This window comes from Lonchura striata, chromosome W (genome assembly GCF_050655825.1).
Source record: "Lonchura striata isolate lonStrDom1 chromosome W, ASM5065582v1, whole genome shotgun sequence".
Taxonomy (NCBI): Eukaryota; Metazoa; Chordata; class Aves; order Passeriformes; family Estrildidae; genus Lonchura; species Lonchura striata.
Window position 1 is genome coordinate 2,989,212 of NC_140743.1, and position 17,867 is coordinate 3,007,078.

Consider the following 17,867-nt stretch of genomic DNA (forward strand, 5'->3'; position numbering starts at 1 on the left):
ATCTCTCCAGGCCCTCATTAAATTTCAGAACTAATCCTGAGGAGGAGCGCCTCTTTCCTTTGCTTGTGGGACCAGCTCGTCTTTGGACTCACGAGGGAGCTTCTCAAAGCCCCCCGGGATCCAAGGAGAAGTTCCTTCCCTCTGCCCGCCTCGCCCCACTGCCCAGCTAGCCGGGGTACACCGGGGACTGATCCCCGTGGATTTGAGGGTGAGACGCAGCACCAGGGCATCACTCTGGCTGCCCTGGAAGGTCTGGGATCCTGGCAGGGGGTCAGAAACCCCCCTGTACAGAGCCCCATGGGACACTGTCTCTGATCTCTGTCCATGGAAAAGTTTTCAATCTTACAGAATGAATGACAAGCTCTGAGTGTTTGATATAAGTAATAATTAGTGTGGCACGAGTGCAAAAGTAGAATTTTAGGATTCTAGATTAGGGGTTCAAAGGAGGCAAGATGGAGGAAATTGGGTGTGCCTTGTCCTTTTTCTTCTTCTTCACGTCTTACTGTAGTGTTGGCATTTTTCTATTGGTTTAGGCTGGGGACTCACTGTTCAAAGTAGGTGATAGATATTGGCACGTTATTGTAAATATAGCACACTTAGTTTCTGGTATATAATGTTTGTAACATCCCCCTGTCCCACAGGACAGACCTTCAGCAGGGCAGCAGAACATGTTATAGATAAGCAAGAATAAACAACCTTGAAAACCAGCACAGACTATTTATGACTTCTTCTTTGGCAGCGGGGCTGAAAAACAGACTTTCTACAATCTCGGAATCATTTAAATATCACAGATTTCATCAGGTTATAACAGTGACTTTTGACATGAGTGTGAGAAATAAAAAAGGAACCTTGGTGTCTTTCCATATTCAGCTTTCAGTAACACCTGTGGCATGGCTTTGTAGATGTCACAAAAGGGAAAAGATAAAAAATGAGTGACAGAAGAAGGAATGACAGAGGTCCCACCTCTCATGCCTATCAGGTTGCAACCCACAGCAGGTGTATTTGCTCTTCTTGGTGGCGAGTACAGTGGTCAAACCAGGCTTGCTCTCTTTTTCTTTTGTCACTTCGTTTTTACAAATTTCCAGGCAAATAGTTTTCAACACTCCTTAACTGTGGTTTCCCACCGTTCCTCAGGTATCTCCCCTTCAACAGGCAGTAATAATTCCCATCCACAAAACAAAGTTATTCTTTCAGTTGCTTCGAGTTCTACCTGGATAGGGGATCTATTTGGCACTCGACACTTCCTGCAACAAGGGCATTAATTGTGTGAACTACAATACCAATTTTTTCCACAATTCAAACATTTACTTTTAACCCAACTAACATATCTGGTATTTGGGTGAATCAAACAGGATATATGATATGGCACTGATTGAGGTTGTAACTCATCTTCCTCTTTGTATAAATCACAGGTTAAGGCCAAAATACAAGAGTTTTCTATCTGAAACAGTCCTGGTCCTACTGTTTGAAGTGGCAGTATTACTCCCCAAGGAGGGTACTGGAGGCGTCTCAAAGCTTGTCCAGGCGGTACTTGAAACCACTGATAAAAGCTCAGTATTATTTCCCATTTAGGTGTGATCCTGTGTATGTTTCTTGGATCATTTGGGTCTTCCCAGTTCATTACCACCCATTCCCCGTTTAAGAGTCAATTTTGTATCACCCAGTTCAGATGTTATAGTCCGCTCCTTAGGTTCTTCCATGGGTCCTTTGATTCTGCTGGTGTGAATCCACCCTCATTCCCTGGTCCAGATCACAGCCTTGGTGCCTTGGTTTTCAGCAATACCTGAAAAGGACCTTCCCTTTGTGGAGTTAAAGATTGTTCTTTCCAAGTTTTTGCTATCACCTACTCCCATGGATGAATATTATGGATTTTAAAGTCTAAAGGTGTGGTTTGAGGGATTATCCCTTTTAACCATAAATTTTCAAGAGTTTTTGCAATGGTGTTAACATATCCTTTAACACTCGTTTCCCCTACCTCATAGGTAGCATTTTCATGTTGGGTGGTTAGAAAAGGTAACCCAAACATCATCTCATAAGGTGACACTCCCAAGTCGGACCTAGGTTGTGTTCAGATCCTCAATAAGGCTAAATGTAGGCATTGTACCCATGACATTTGTGTTTCCACTATTAATTTAGTCAAAGTTCTCTTTAAAGTCTGGTTCATCCTCTCTACCTGGCCAGAACTCTGTGGGTGCCATGGGATGTGTAACTCCCATTTTATCCCCAAGGCTTGAATTATTTGTTGTAACAATTTGATGTAAAATGCATTCCTCTGTCCGAGTGTGTCCTATTAACTAGTCCATATCTGGGAATAATCTGTTCCAAAATGGTTTTACTTACCACATTGGCTGTGGCATTAGTAGTGGGAACTGCTTCCACCCAATGAGTTAGATGGTCTGTCATTACTAATAAATACTTCCATCTTTGTACTTGAGGAAGTTCAGTAAAATCTACTTGGATACTTTGAAATGGTCGAAGAGCTAACTCACGACCTCCTAATATCGTCTTTCTCATTACCTTTTTATTTATCCTTTAGCAAGATATACATCTTTCAGTTACTTGCTTTGCTACACAAAAAATCACAATGCACCCATAGTTCCTTAAAAAATGATCACACAAAGCCTGAGTACCCCAATGGGTTTTCTGATGCATATCTTCTAATATTTTCCTAGTAAACATTTTATTAAGTAATTGTCTTCCATCAGGAAGTTTCCATTTCCCTGATTAATCTATTTTGTTTAATTCTTTTTTCTTTGCTTCACTAAACTCTGGAATTTACAATTTTTCCTCATTTGGATTTAATATTAACATAACTCTTTCAGCTCCATTTTCTGCTGCATCCTTAGCTTCCTGATCTGCCAAATTATTTCCTCTTATTTCTGGGGTTACTCCCTTTTGGTGTCCCTTAATGTGTACTATAGCTATCTCTTCAGGTAATTTTAATGCCTCTAAAACCTCTAAAATGAGCCCCTCTGTTGCAGTGCGTTTGGGGGGACCCCCGGAGTGTCCCCGGGGGGCCCCCCAAGCTGTGAGCTTGCTGGTAGCAGCAGTCAGGCAAGGAGACTCCACACGGCTTCTGAGGGTACTAATTAGGTGAGGGTTTATTGGGGGTCCTACCCCCGGGAAGAAGCATGGTTTCTGAGGGAGGGAAGGGGGAGGAAGGGGAAAAGGGGAGGGGTAGGAGGGGCCAGGAAAGCACTGGTCAAGAGAGCGGGATAACAGCAGAAGCTTGGTCCCACTGGCACACTTAACAGGGAGATTCAAAGTGGGCACAGAATAAGATTTGGGCCAATGGGTTTACAGACACATGATACTTCAGGGGAGGATTACAGGCTTAGAATAAACCATACAGTTTCTAGGGGTGAGACAGAGCATACCATTTAACTAAAATTCAACACCACACCCCTCATGTACTAATCCTTTTCCTCTTGAATTAAGTAATCCCCTTTCTTCCCAAACTTTTCCAAAGGTATGTACTACCCCGAAGGCATATGTTGAATCAGTATACATAGTTCCTTTCTTGTGTGCTAAATATTCCAGTGCTCTTTTTAGAACATATAATTCACAGGTTTGAGCTGACCAGTTTGAAGGTAATTTTCCTTTTTCAATACTTTGCATGTTTTTTCCATCAACTATTGCATACCCTGACATTCTTTTTCCTTGTAGACATCTAGAGAAACCATCCACACAGATTATTTCCCTTCTGAAAGGGCTTGTTCTTCAAGATCTTCTCGAACTTTTGTTTTATATTGGATAATTTCTAGACAATTATGTATTAAGTTATTTGCTGGTTCTCCATATAAGAATTGAGCTGGATTTAAACTTCTGTTTACCTCTAGTGTCAGGTCATCACTGTCTATCAAGATTGCTTCATATTTTAACATTCTAGCATCTGTCAACCATTTTTCAGCCTTCTGATTTAACACATTTCATACTGCATATGGTATGCACACAGTTTATTTCCAAAAGTAAGCTTACGACTTTCTTCTACCAGGATTGCAGTAGCTGCTATAGCTTGAATACATACTGGCCAGCCGTGGCTCACTGGGTTCAACATCTTTGATACTCCTCCCCACTCCTGAACCAGAACTCTATGAGCTACCCTCTTTTCCTCATTCACGTACAGGTGAAAGGGTTTTACTAGTGAATGTAAGCTTAAAGCTGGTATTGAGCCCAGTTTTAACTTCAGTTCCTCTAATTTATCATCTTCCTTGGTCCATTGTAGAAAATAGCAGGCTCCAGCATGGTGTAGGTGGATAGAGGCAAGAGATCTCTGAAGTTTGCTCTTGGGGAAAGAGGTTTATTGGGGGTGCAGAAAGGTCCTGCCTCATGCTCCCAGATGCAGCATGTGGCCGGGCTTGAGAGGGTGGGGGAGGGGAGAGACAAAAGAATGCTCTAGGAGAGGGGAAGTTCCAAGAGGAGGGAGGAGGTTCCAAGAGAGGGGAAGTTCCAAGAGACCGTGTGGCCCCTCGAAGCCTCCTTATAAAGGGGCTTCAAGGTGGGTTGGAACAAAGCATGGGCCAATGGGGTTACAGACACTTGATGTTTTAGGGGAGGGATAGAGGTGCGGGATGAACCATACATCTTTTGGGGGGTGAGATGGAACAGTCCATTTGACCCCAGGACCCATCTGAAGGCAGGGGTGTCATCCGGCTAGCTGGGAGAACTGTTCTCATCCTGGCTGTATTATTTATGAATAATCATATTTGTCCATCCTTCCCAACAGTCCATGTTATATCATCTCCCTCTGTCAATTTTTCATACAAAAATTTTACTGCCTGTGTGTACCCCTCAATCCATAATCTACAATATCCCAATAATCCAAGTAGTTTTCTGATTTCCCTCTTTGAAGAGGGAGGGGGAAGAGATAAAATTCCTGTAATTCTCTCTGGGTTGAGCTTCCTTCTACCCTTACTAATCAAGTGTTCCAGAGATTTTACCTCTGGTTCTACAAATTGCAACTTACTTTTTGATATCCTTAATCCTTTTTCCCTGAGAAAATTCAAAAGTTTTGTAGTAGCCTCTCCAACTTCAGCTTCCCCAGATAGTACAAGAGCATCCACATATTGGATAATTTGTATTCAAGGGGGAGTGGGGAAAGCTTATAGTATTGTTTCTAAAGCTTGCCCAAATAAGTTTGGAGATTCAGTGAACCCCTGTGGTAATTATGTCCGTCTTAATTGCTGCTTTCTCCCAGTTTGTGGATCCTCCCATTCGAAGACAAAGATATCTTGGCTCTCCTTGGCTAATGGAAAAGCCCAAAAAGCATCTTTAAGATCCACTGCACTAAACCACTGATGCTGGGGAGGGACCTTACTTAGAAGAGTATAAGGATTTGATACCACTGGGTAATGACTCTGAGTTTTTTTGTTAACTTCCCTTAAATCTTGTAGAAGTCTATAACTCACATCAGCCTTCTTTACTGGGAGAATAGGGGAATTATGAGGAGACATACAAGGTTCTAATGTCCCATCCTTTATTAAGCCTTCTATTACTGGCTTTAAACCTTCCCATCCTTCTAAGAATATAGGATACTGACGTACACGTATGGGACAATCTCCTCTCTCAATTGTAACCCTTATGTGTTGCAGCATTTCTGAGAGAGTGAGGGCATGATTTATGTCTGGAATGAGATTTGAGCTACTCCAGTCTAGGCCTCAGATTTGGGCCTTGTGAGGCCTTCAAGCCTCAGATGCAGTTAGAAATTAAGAGTTTGTGGTGCAGTTAGAAATTATATTAAAGTGTGATATGAAGCACTGGGCTGTCTGGGTGTGAAGTAATATGGGTTTATAGTGTGAGATTTAATCCACCTTAAGACAAAGACAATGTTAGCTTGCCAATGAGAGTGCCTTTTTAAACTGTAAACTATATAGAGGAGTATATAAACTGCCATCTTCTCACTAATAAACGGAGAACATTTGATTAACCATATTGGTTTGACGTGTGTTTTGTCCTGTCCAGCTTTCCTGTCTTATGAGGACCCTGGCTTTGAGTGGCGCCCCGAACCAGGGACCCAGAATGCTCCGAGAGCCCCCAAATTACTTATAGGGTAACGGGGAGTCGAGTTTTAGACGCGACGAAAATCAGGTCCACATCGCTTTATAGCGATGGAGACTGGGATACTGAATTTGCTCTATTGCAAATGAGGATCAAGTGAATGGAGCGGGGAAGACTCCAGAATCCAAATCGTGCTGTTCACGATGGGAGGAAAAAGGCTTTCCGTGTCGCTGTTTGGAGGTGGGAACCCGCTGGAGCACAGAGGAAAGAGTAGACTCCGGTGTTCACGAGTGGCCTGAACGGCGGGTGTAGACATAAGCCGGAGCCGGGAGCTGGAGCGGAGGTGCTGCCGCGACGAATAAAAGCGAACGGAGCCTCCCGCAGAGGTGGACGTAAGCCGCAAACAGAGAGGGTGAAAAGTCATCATGGATGGGGATCTGCAGCCCTCATCGCGGCTGCTTGTGCATATTCTCTCAAAGAGAGCTGAAAAAGTGAAAGAGGTTGATTTAGAGCAGGTGGTTTTGTGGGCAAGAAACAAAGGCAAGTTACAAAAGCCTTCGCTGATTTTTAATGAAACCGAATGGCAAGAACTAGGGCAGTTGCTTTGGGACGCTGTGGTGGAGGGCGGAAAGGACAAGAAAATGGTACTGGAGTTCGGAGGCATTTGGAAAAAAGTTTTACATACCTTGAAGAGCATGGCCACGGAGAAAAAGGCCGCAGAAGCCGCAGTTCAGGCATTTGAGCAGTCCACACCAGAACAGATAGAGGTCCAGAAGCCATCTCAAGTTGAAAAATTCTTTAGTGTTTGTAACATGCGGCCAGTGCGAGGGCAGAAGGATCCAGTCAGTCCCTCTGTTAAAAAATTGTCGCTCGTATAGACGCGGGCGCACAGCCGGGCAGCGTGGGGCCGGCCAACGCGAGACCAGGCAGGCCAGGACGCGCAAGCGCGGCAGGGGCTGAAGTGCGCTCGCAGACAGCGGATGTTAACAGCTCGGCAGTCCTGCGGAGTGAGGTGAACCCGGAAGTAGCCTCGCCGTGTCCTTCGGGAGGCGGGGTGACACCTGAGGAGGCAGGCGAAGTTGGTGATGAAACGGGGCTGAGTCAGGAGGCAGAACACAGGGGCGGAGATGAAGGCGGAGACCAGGGCGGAGACGGGAGCAAGGCGGCGCCGGCCCCTTGCCTCCTGCGGACGCGGCAGTCGTGGCGGCGGCACGCATGAGCAGAGGCGTGGCTCGGCAGTACCCGGCGGCAGCGAGCACCCTGGCGCGGGTCGGGGGGGGCTGAGCACAGCCGTCCTTGTGGGATGGCAGAAGCAGCTACACAAAACAACAGCAGTGCAAACCCCCGACACAGGCAGCCCCCACCCCTCCACGGTAGTGCTGCGCTGCCCACTTCCACCAGGCTCCCTGATGTCAATTGTAGGAGGAAGAAGCGATCACAAAATAAGATACAAAGACCAAATATGCTAGAGCAAAAAATAGCCCAACTTGCCACCCTTTCAAATCATCAGGTTCAAACAGTGGAACCCTCCACTGAGCAGCAATTGCCAGCTGTGGGAAACCACAGACTGAGGTATTGTTTATTAAGATATATATAAAAGTTAGGAAACGGATTTGTGAGAAATCACAGACTGAAGATAGGAAACGGAGGGTGAGAAAATACAGACTGCGGACACAACATTTGCAAGATAAGGAAACCAAACACTTACACCTGGGGACTGACGATACAAGATAAAGATAAGCACAATTACTCACAGACTGCTTACGTAAACAAAAGGAAACTGCAAGCTTAAACAAAGGAGACCCCTTGGGAATTCATGGAAAGAAATGGGATAAAAAGAGGACTGTTTGGACAAATCGCCACGGCAGAGAGGGAGCTGAGACTCCCCGGTCGCCCAGCGCTGTCTTTGCTCATATCCTACTTGCTGTAATTAATAAAATTCTAATTGGATTATGATCCGTTGTGGCGTAAATTTATAACACAGCTCTTTTAAAAAATCCATTGCAGGCGCGATGGGTGTCAGTGGTAAAGGATGCTATTTTAGATGGTGACTGACAGGCTGTCAGCTCCCTAGCCTGTCCTGTCATAGTATCTAACAGGAATGCCGTGTGGGAGCCCCATGAGTGGAAAATCCTACAATCAGCTAAGCAGGCAGTCACCACTTATGGGATCAGGTCAGAAGCAGCAAGGAACATCATTCAATATATATTTACAGCAGATGTGCTTTGTCCTGGTGATTCATCTAATATTGCCTCCCTGCTACTGACACCCTCCCAGTTTCTCATGTTTGAAAGGGAATGCTGATGTTTGGCAATTGAGGAGGCCAACAGACATACAGTTGTGGGGGATCCTTTCTATGGAGTCCAGCCAGATATGCTGACTGGGCATGGACCATATGCAACCAACAGAGTGCGACTTACCTACTCCATTGAAATGCATCAATTGTCACAGCAGCTGGTCCATCAAGCTTTGCTTTTAGTACCCGATAAGAAGAAATCATCATCTTATGCGACCATAAAGCAAGGAGCCACTGAACCATTTGGACAATTTATTGATAGGCTGTCAGCTGCTTTGAAGAATGCTCCTGATGTGCCACCAGATATTCAAGAACATTTATTCCGCTCACTTGCTTTTGAAAATGCTAACTCACAAACAAGAACCACCTTAGCCACCCTTCTTCAAGGCTGTCCAGTCGACGAGATGCTTGTCAGAGCCACACGTGCAGAACAAAGCAACCAAGCTGCGTCATTCACAGCAACTATCCAGGATGCTATGCAACAACAAGGACACATGATTGCAGCTGCCTTGTCAAGCAGGAATGGTAACAACTCTCTTTGTCGCAGCAAAAGTCAACCTAATCTTAGATCATCTAAAACCAACTGCTTTCGGTGTGGTGGAACAGGTCATCTCCAGCGAGACTGCCAGAATACTGTGTGTTGTCACAGGTGCAACACTGACAGTCATGCTACAGAAGCTTGTTGCAGAGCGGGAAACGGCCAGTGCAGCGTGTCAAGGTACCGCGTCAAGAAATAAATCGATGCCCCGACCCCACAAACTCGAATAATGGCTTCCTGTTGAACAACTTGCCTGCTACCTGGGGAAGTCTTGGAGTCGATGTGGCCACAGCAACAGAAGTCACTCTGAATGACACAAAGGTAACCTTAATTCCTACCAATGTATATGGTCCAATGGTCCAACTTCTCTAGCTGGAGGTTTGTTGCTGGGGAAATCTTCCACAAGTAAACAAGGTGTGATCGTGATTCCAGGCATCATTGGTGCAGAATTCACTGGTCAAATGAAAGTAATGGTTCATGCCTTGCAACCACCTGTGACAATTCCTAAAGAAAATAAGATTGCCCAAATTGTAGCAATTGAAAATTTCCTGCCACATCAGCAGCGCCCAAAAGAGCCAACTGAATCTGAAAGACAAGACCGTGGCTTCGGATCCACTGGCCACAATGTCTTCTTTACAATTAACCTGAAAGATCGTCCATACAAGAAAATACAACTACAACGTGGTTCACACTGCGTTCGATTGGAACCAATGCTTGATACAGGAGCAGATGTCTCAATTATCAATTACCGGCCATCCAACTGGCCTTTGAGAGCTCCAAGTTCCCACATTGTAGGAGTGGGTGGAATGAAGATTTCTTCAGTAAGCAGAGATCCCATCAGCATCATTTTTGAAAACAACCAAGTTATTGTGACTCAAGTATATGTCATGCCTTTGCCCAAACTGCTTCCAGGACTGATAGGCAGAGATGTGCTTTCCCAGCTTGGGATGGTTTTGACCACCGATCAGCATTTTCCATGATGGCCACTGCAGAGCAGCTGTCCATCCTCAAAATTATCTTGTTGACTGAAGCACCCGTGTGGATTGAGCAGTGGCCAATGTCAGAAGAACGGCTGCAAATTGCTGAACAATTAGTACAAGAGCAACTTGAAGCTGGACACGTTCAGCCCTCTGTGAGCCCATGGAACCCCCTGATTTTTATCATCCCCAAGAAATCAGGAAAATGGAGATTGGTGCATCATTTACAAAAGGTGAATGAACAGATGCAAGCAATGGGTGCTTTGCAACCTGGGCTGCCAGCACCAACCATGATTCCACAAGAATGGAGCATTGTTGTCATCGATCTAAAGGACTGTTTTTTTATCATTCCTCTTCATCCACAGGATACCCAGTGATTCACCTTCACCGTGCCATCTATCAACAGAACAGCACCGGCAAAATGGTATGAGTGAGTTTCTCTCCCTCAAGGAATGCACAATTCTCCAACCATGTGTCAGCTGTTTGTTGACTGGGCCCTGCGACCAATTTGTCAACATTTTTCCAACGCGGTGATTTATCACAACATGGATGACATTCTCATTACCACCTGTTGGGGTGTGTTTTAAGTTTCCCCCCAGTTACGGTTGCTCCCTCTCCCCCTCTTTTTGTAAAATGGTCCAGCCTCACTTCTCCTTCCCCCTCCGTCTGCCTGTCATTCCTCCCTCCACCCAGTTCACTGTATTCCGGCTGAGTTATCCCCGCCAACCCCAACCCGGAGCCTGTCTGTCTCTCAGAGACCTCTCCCTTCCACCTAGAAAGTTCCATCTAGGGCTTCGAGAGATAAGCTGGTCTCCGGGGTCCCCTCCCTCCCTCCTACCTAATTGGAAATTTCCCCTGCGTGTCACCCCTGTCACCACCCCCAGGTGTTATCCCATTGGTTGGCTGCTCTTTCCTCCCCTTGTTACCACCCCCCTTTAACAAGCAGGGCACACGGTGCCCATCGCCTTTTGGTGCTTATCTTCTTTGAGCCAATAAACTCGGAAACAGATACCCAGAAGGATGGCTCCTTGCTTTTGTCAGAGTCGCTCTGCGTGTCTTTCAGTCTGGTGGCTTTGTGTTCCCACTGGCCATACCTCGTGCCCACAGCGGCACATGAGAGTGGCCTTTGCTGCCGCAGTGCTACAGATACTGGGCTAGCCGAGACTTGGGAATCTAGCAACAGTCCTGGTGGCTCAGCGGTAGAATTCTCGCTTGCCATGCTAGCAGCCTTGGTTCGATTCCCGGCAGCGGCACTAGTGTTAGCTGAGACTTGGGAAGGCACAGTGACACTACCAAACAGCTGTTGGCAGATGCAGACTTGAATTTGCTTTTTTCACAACTGAAGAAGCATGGATTGACAGTGTCCCCAGAAAAAATACAGCGGTCAGCCTCCTGGAAATACTTAGGCTGGCTGATCACAGATGCACAAATTCGACCCCAGAAACTTACCTTACATGTTAACATTTCTACTCTACATGATGCCCAGAGACTCTTTGGAGACCTGCAGTGGGTTCGTACCTTTGTAGGAATCACCAACAATGATCTGCAACCATTTTTGCTATGGTTCCATGGCAGTGATGCCAACAGCCCTCGAGTCTGCACCCCTGAACAATAAAAAGCTTTGATTTGGGTTTCAGAAAAATTACGTGGTTGGAGTGCTCGTCGCATTGAACATTTGCCGTTGTCACTGTTCTTCTCCAACGCTGATGCTTCTCCACTTGCCATTGTCTTTCAATGGCAAAAGAAAAAGAGGGAGTCCCAACGTGGTTCAACAGCGATCCTTCTTGAGTGGGTGTTTTTACCTGTTCAACCAAGAAGTTGTGTGATGGGCAGGACAGATGCTCTTGCTGCATTGATACAAAAAGGCAGAGACAGAATTTTAGAAATTGATGGAAAAGGACCAGCAGACATCAGTGTTCCTGTGAAAAATGAAGATCTGGAATGGCTGCTCAGACACTCTGCTGCGCAGCAGGAAGCATTGTTAGGTTTCACATGAGTGGTGCAGAACAAACCATCAAAAGGCCCGATGTGGCATTTCATCAGTCGTTATCAGTGGTTGGAAAGACCCTTGTGTTCATTGAAACCAGTGGAAGGAAAAACAGTTTTTACTGATGCCGGCTGAAAATTAAAAAGAGCTGTGTGCATTTGGCAACAACGAGGGAAATGGCTGAAACATCTAATCAGAGGTGATGTGAAAGATAGTCTACAAACCCTTGAGTTGAAGGCTGTGTGTTCAGCTTTCCAGACCTGGAACAAAGAACCACTCAACATTGTTTCAGACTCATTATATGTAGTGGGAGTTGTGCACAGAATTGAGGATGCACTCCTCAGAAGAACCCAGAACCAATGTCTTGGAGAACTGTTCCCGCAGTTGCTGAGCGTGTTGAAACAACACCAGCATGTCTTTTGCATCATGCACATTCAAAATCATCAATGTAACAGCGGTTTAGGAGAAGGCAATGCATTGGTGGATGCTGAGGTCAGTTATGCTGTCCATGTTCTCCCAGAGAATAGCTTTGAGAGAGCTTGCAACAGTCATGAGACATTCCACCAAAATGCGAGAGCCATGCACCAACAATTTCAGATTCCCATGAATGATGCACAGGGGATTGCTTGAGCCTGCCCTCAATGTAGACATTATGGACCTGGCCTTGGACTTGGCACAAATCCAAGGGGTCTGAAAGCTTTAGAGCTGTGGCAGATGGATGTAACTCATGTTCCCAAGTTTGGTAGGCTGAAATATGTCCATGTCACTTTAGATACTTATTCTAGATTTATTTGGGCCACAGCACAGACAGGGGAAAAGGCTCTGCATGTGAAAAGTCATTTATTTGCCTGCTTTGCAGTAATGGGTGTACCTGTAGAAATCAAAACTGATAATGCTCCATCTTATGTTAGTCAGCAAATTGCTACATTTATGCAGAGGTGGGGGGTGAAACATACTATAGGGATCCCTCACTCATCTACAGGTCAAGCCATTGTACCCTGAAAGAATACCTAGTAAAACAAAAGCAAACTGATGAAACTGATGTGATTAATTGATTGTCAAAGGATTTTTTAATCAAAACTATTTTTGTTTGGCAGAAGGTAGGGAAGAACCTGCAGTTGTAATATACCACCAAGCAGTGTGTCTTGGTTTGACAAGACAGGAGTCTGTGAAGGAGGGCAAAAAGCCTCCTGCGCAATGGAGAAGGTAAACCCCCTCCCTCCGAATTAACAGGATTTTTAAATTAAAAGGCTCTCAGGCAAAGATATGGGAATGGGAGTAACAATTCTTTACTAGGAGAAAACTAGATAACAATTTAAAAAGGCAAATGCAATCAGTACAAACAAAACTAGTGATAAAGTCCACAACCTGAGGATTCGGGGTGTTGGTAGCAGTTCAGTTGAAATGATAGCTGCTCCTCTTGCAGTGGCTGATGAATTGCAGCTGAAGTGGTGATCTTTAGAAGGGTATAGTTTTCTCTGAAGATCTGGTGGCAGTGGGGCCGGTCTTCCTCTGCGCCAGGGTTGCCCCCGAGCTCTGCCGCCGCCGCCTCACCGTGCTCCAGCTGCTTCTCCGGGAATCCCGTCGAAGGAGCTGCTTCTCTGGGAAATCCCGCAAAGAGAGAGAGCTGCTTCTCTGGGAATCCTGTAAAGAGAGAGAGAACTGCTCTGTCTCCAAAAAGGTACCACTTTATACAATAAAAGAGTGCCTGGCTTCCCCCTCTGGGTGGAGCATCTCACAATGGGATGATGTTACGTTTACCAGCCCTGCAAGTGAGTCAGTCAATGGCCCATTAACAAACCATTACCTCTTCGGAGCAAACCATTGTTCTTGGAAGAAATAACGAACCTGCCCAACCTCCAACAGATGGCAAATAGAATACAAGCTTATCTTACAAACAAGGACACAGTGAAAGAAGGAAGACCGCAAGCAATTCCAGGACTTTACATTTATCACAAGGACATGCAGACGGGCAAATGGCAGGGGCCAAGTCCAGTGTTGTTTAATGGTAGAGGTTATATGTGTGTTTCAACAGGTACTGGTCCAGTCTGGGTGCCGAGCTGATTCACCCGTGCGTGTCCACAGGCAAAGATACCAACCCGCAGTGATAATAACATGGACGATGACAATTTGCCTGGAACATCCCGTGATAAATCCAGTTCTGATGAAAATTAACTTTGTAGAGTACAGAGAAATAACTTAGGTTATCATAAGTGTGAAGTTAGATTTATCAGAAGTTAGTTTATTGGAAGTTATAGTTTATGTTTGGAATTAAGTTTGTTCCTTTTATGTTAAACAAGGCATTCAAGAACCTGAGAAATATGTGGTGGATCACAATGTTTCTATTAAGTAATGTTTTGGTAATTGAAGTATTTGGAATCCTTGACATTGACAAGAGAGAAAACATGTGGATCACTTGGGCCAAACAAACTAGGCAAGATTCATTCTGCCTGTCGTTAGCCACACCATCTAATCCTTTTCGTACTTGTTTAATTGGAGTTCTGTTGGGTCCCATGGCAGAGTTCAAAACTTGGACCTGATCTCAAATAAATCCAAAAAGCACACTGGGAGTGCAAGCTGTTGCATTTGTGCAGAATCTTAAATTTATTGATGCCAATCATCAAGAATTTGATTTTTTGGGTTCTGTCCCAGGAAATTACTGCTTGATATTTGGACCTTATTCTATCAAACCAACTCAAGAAAAAGGACAGTTAACAGATGACAACACTTCGTTGTCTTCCAGATCACCATTGTATTATAATTATTCAGAATATTGTAACAATTGGACTCAATCTGTGACACCGTCAAGAGGTGGTGCAGGAAAACTGCCCCCAGGAACCTTCCTCATTTGTGGGGACAGAGCCTGGTCTGCAGTACCTCAAAATGCTAGGGGAGGCCCATGTTATATTGGTAGATTAATGCTTTTTTGCTCCCACCATACATCAGGTTCTTGGACTGCCTCAGAAGACTCAACGAGCCAAACTCAGTGTTCCCCAAATAGACCCCAATTGTAATGATCAAGTGTCATTATGGAGGCACACTTATGTAGTACTAGCCTCATTTTTCACCCCAGGAGTCGCTTCAGCGCAAGCTCTCACACAATTGAGAGCCCTAGCCTGTTGGACAGGAAAACAAATTAATATCACATCTAAAGTGATAAGTGAGCTTGCTGCAGGTGTAGATAATACCCGTCATGTAGTTCTGCAAAACAGAGCTGCCATTGATTTCCTTCTTCTAGCACAAGGACATGTGTGTGAAGAATTTGAAGGCATGTGTTGCATGGATTTGTCTGACCATTCTCCATAGATTTATAAACACTTAATGCAATTGAAGGACAACATGAAGAAATTTGTAGTAGTAGACACTCCATTTGATAACTGGCTCAATTCTTTAGGTTTTTCTGGTTGGATCAAAGATTTATTTTGTTTTGGTATTGTGTTTTTTCTTGTCTTTATAATTATTTTAGTTTGTATACCGTGTTTATTGCAATGTATGCAGAAGATAGTGCACCACGCCTTCACGTCAGCTTGGGTAGCTCAAAAAGAAAAAGAGGGAATTGTTGCAGCATTTCTGAGAGACCGAGGGCATGATTTATGTCTGGAATGAGATTTGAGCTACTCCAGCCTAGGCCTCAGATTTGGGCCTTGTGAGGCCTTCAAGCCTCTGACGCAGTTAGAAATTAAGAGTTTGTGGGGCAGTTAGAAATTATATTAAAGTGTGATGTGAAGCACTGGGCTGTCTGGGTGTGAAGTAGTATGGGTTTATAGTGTGAGGTTTAATCCACCTTAAGACAGACAAACAATGTTAGCTTGCCAATGAGAGTGCCTTTTTAAACTGTAAACTATATAGAAGTGTATATAAACTGCCATCTTCTAACTAATAAACAGAGAACGTTTGATTAACCATATTGGTTTGATGTGCGTTTTGTCCTGTCCACCTTTCCTGTCTTATGAGGACCTTGGCTTTGCTTATGGGGTCAATATTTAATCCTCCCTTATTTCCTTACCCAGCCCAGACTTCCTTGTGAATTTTTTCTTCATCCTTTTGGCCTAATTTTAAAACTCTGTCATTTTCCCATCTTCCGGTATAACCCCTATTCCTAATTTCACTTGTAAGTCTCTTCCCAATAAGTTGCTACCTGCCCCAGGAACCAATAAGACATCCCCCATCCAGATTTTAGTTTCCCCCTCAATTACCACATCTTTAATGACAGGAACTGTGGAACTCTCCCCTTTTGTACCTGTTACTTTTACAGTATCTTTGCTTACACTATAATCTTTTGGAATATTTAACAGGCAGGTTCTTTCTGCTCCTGTGTCTACCACAAATTCTAATTCTTCTTCTTGAGGACCCACTTTTAAGGTTATCACAGGCTCCATATGGTATTTGTACCCCCCAAAAATATGACATCCCTATTCTTCCTCATTTCCCATCTCTTTGAAGATTTTCAGATCTTTTACCCGCTTAGGACAATCTTTCTTATAATGTCCTTCATCCCTACAGTAAAAACAGACATTTCTGGAATACTCCTGAGACTTGGTTCGTATTGGAGTTCTATTCTTTTTCTTTCCCCTGTCTCTACGACCCTCATATCTAGGAGTAGTGCTTGTGTGTTTTTGATTTTTTGGGAAATTGTTTTCTTGCATGGTGGCTGCCATATTTTCTGCTTTCAGTTTAACTTTTTTCTTCATCTCTCTGAACATAAACTTTCTGAGCTTCCTTTAATAAATCATCTAACGATCTATTATGGCAATCCTCAATTTTTTCTAATTTTTTTCTAATTTTTTTCTAATATCTGGCCAAGCATTAGTAACAAAGTTAATCCTTAACAAACCTTTTCCCACATCAGTTTCAGGACCTGTTCTGGAATATTGTTTCATATTCCTCCTAAGTCTGTCTAACCATTCAGTTGGAGATTCTTCTTTCCCCTGCTGTACCTCAAAAGCCTTTTTAGCATTTTGCCCTCAGGGTGCTGTGTCTCTTATTCCCTGGATTATTAAATTACGATATTCATTCCTGTGTTTCCTCCCCTCCTCATTATTTTGACCCCACTCAGGAGGTGCAGTTGGCATTTTCTCTTCTCCGGGGGGCCCCTGCGGATTATCTTTATCCCAGTCTTTTATCCCAGCTGTTCTGATTAATTGCCTTTCTTCCTGAAAAAATATTATTTTCATTATAGACTGTATTTTTTCCCAAGTATAAATGTTCGGACCTAAAAATTGGTCTAATTGTTCAGCTGTGCCTATGGGATCTGCCAAAATCCCTTTGTTGTGTGTATTTTGGATAATTCATGCTTATAAAAATAAATATATATAAAATATGTTATGTTGGCGAGAAATATTCTTATAAGGTTTTAAGCATGCAAGCCAAAGTTGGGGGATTGCTTCAATTGTCTGAAACCACTGCTGACAAGAAAGAGGAGGACCTAATTTGCAAACAAATGAAATTTAGCTCCCCTGGAGATGGGTCGTTTCCCAAGGTGATCCGAGGAACTCCCAATCAATGTTCGACTTGATAAATATCTAAGATTGAGATAGCTGGAGCCATCGGAAAGATACATCTCAATGCCAGGTTCCAGTAACTCAATCATAGACATACATCACTCTCCAGACAAGATTTTGTTCAGCTCAACGTGGAGAAAAGAAACTACATGAATATGTGGGACTCTGAAAGGAAGAAAAGCTGGATTGCTGAAAACTCTGCCTCAGGCAGAATAGACTGTATAAGAACTTCTTGGACAGTACAGTCGGTGTGAACATAGGAGAGCCTATGCTGTAGTAGTCGGACCTGTGTCTCACCCAGCGCCGATCCCAGGCTCGGCACTGTCTTTTTTATTGTTGCTGGCTCAGACTGAATCTTGATCTAATCTTTTACTAATTACTAATTTGACTGAATAATTTTTACCTATAACAATCTTGGTGACACCGACGTGATCTTATTTAGGAGTCTAGGGACTCTCGGCCCTTGGTCCGGGTGGCACCCTTCTGATTTCAGCAGCCGAACAAGATTGGGAGACCCTGTGGAACCAATCAGCTCTTGAACTAAGAGCCAGAGCCACAATCAAAAAGGGGA

At 44.2% G+C, this 17,867-nt stretch overlaps 1 long non-coding RNA gene and 1 pseudogene across 1 annotated transcript; one reads left to right on the forward strand and one right to left on the reverse strand.

Moving 5' to 3' along the window:
* Positions 1 to 2,501: 2,501 nt before the first annotated feature.
* On the reverse strand, positions 2,502 to 6,932 carry LOC146762989 (uncharacterized). Its single transcript, XR_014952577.1, has 2 exons — positions 6,683 to 6,932; positions 2,502 to 6,480 (listed from the first exon to the last, which is right to left on the reverse strand). It is a non-coding gene; the product is annotated as an uncharacterized LOC146762989 (long non-coding RNA).
* Positions 6,933 to 14,308: 7,376 nt separating this feature from the next.
* Positions 14,309 to 15,401, forward strand: LOC146762990 (uncharacterized; annotated as a pseudogene).
* The last annotated feature ends 2,466 nt before the right edge of the window (positions 15,402 to 17,867 follow it).